At 65.6% G+C, this 980-nt stretch overlaps 1 long non-coding RNA gene across 1 annotated transcript in view; it reads right to left on the bottom strand.

Annotated features, from left to right (window-relative positions):
• Positions 1 to 956, bottom strand: part of LOC102258406 — a 4633-nt gene extending 3677 nt beyond the window's left edge. The window contains exon 1 of the long non-coding RNA XR_314564.2: positions 784 to 956. This is a non-coding gene — a long non-coding RNA (uncharacterized LOC102258406). The remainder of the gene's footprint in view (positions 1 to 783) is intronic.
• Between the last annotated feature and the right edge of the window lie 24 nt (positions 957 to 980).

Raw genomic sequence — 980 nt, 5'->3', positions numbered from 1 at the left:
TGCCCAGGGCAGCGTAATTCCTAGTAACTGCGCTTGGAGCGAGGTCCGATCCCGGGATAGAGGATTGGGGGGGAACAAAGCCTGGTGGGGACTTGGGACAAACCCGCCGCCTGCCCAGAGCTCGCCCATCTACGCTAACGCGCGGCTTGGAGGTGAGAAGAGATGGACATGTAAGGTCGCACCTGGGAGAAGGCAGGGTCAGGAGAGGGTCCCCGCCCAGGCTTCAGCCCCGAACCACGCGGGACGGGGGTAGGTTAATAGGGCCAGATAGTCGGGGCTTCCTCGGGATCCCCAAACTAGCTGAATGGAAAATGGTCGAGAGCGGCGCCCTCCGAAGGGGATCGTCCCCTCTCTTTGTGTGGTGCGCTAGGGGCGCGAACACTCCTCGAGGAAAGCGGGGCGCTCGGGGGATCCAGGGACGACCTCCCCAAAGAGTCTGAGGTCTCCGAGCGCTCAGGGCGTGGGGAGCGCATTCTCTTCCCCGCTAGCGTCTCGGACCCCTGGGTGACAGCGGGTGCTGAGCACAGGCTGCCTAGAGGAAGGAGCGACGTGAAACCTGGGTGGGGCAGGGTCTTCCCAGCCCACGCGCGGACCCGCATTGTTCTCGGGGACGCGACAGCCCGCGAGGAACTGGAAAGTGGGCTCCACACTGCCCTCCCCCTGGTCAGATTATGTTAGATCCCCTCTCTGAGTCGCAGTCGGCGGCCCCAGGTCGGGTGATGGGCCAGACCCTGGGGGCATCCCCAGCCCCTCGGGCGCAGCCCCCGAGCCCCGGGAACTCACCTGCGTGGGTAGGAGCAGCGCCAGAAGCAGCAGCCCCAGTCCGAGCCTGGCTACCATGGCTCTGCCCATGTCCGCTCCGTCGGTGCGCCGCGAGTCTCGCTGGATACCGAGTAAGGGGAGAACCGCAGGCTCGGGCGGGCGCAGGCAAAGTGGGGAGCACGGCCCGCAAGCGGGACTTTATATACCAGGACAGCTAC

Source organism: Myotis brandtii, unplaced genomic scaffold, assembly GCF_000412655.1.
Source record: "Myotis brandtii unplaced genomic scaffold, ASM41265v1 scaffold8, whole genome shotgun sequence".
In the NCBI taxonomy this organism is placed as follows: Eukaryota; Metazoa; Chordata; class Mammalia; order Chiroptera; family Vespertilionidae; genus Myotis; species Myotis brandtii.
This window is presented reverse-complemented; position numbering and strand designations above follow the sequence as displayed.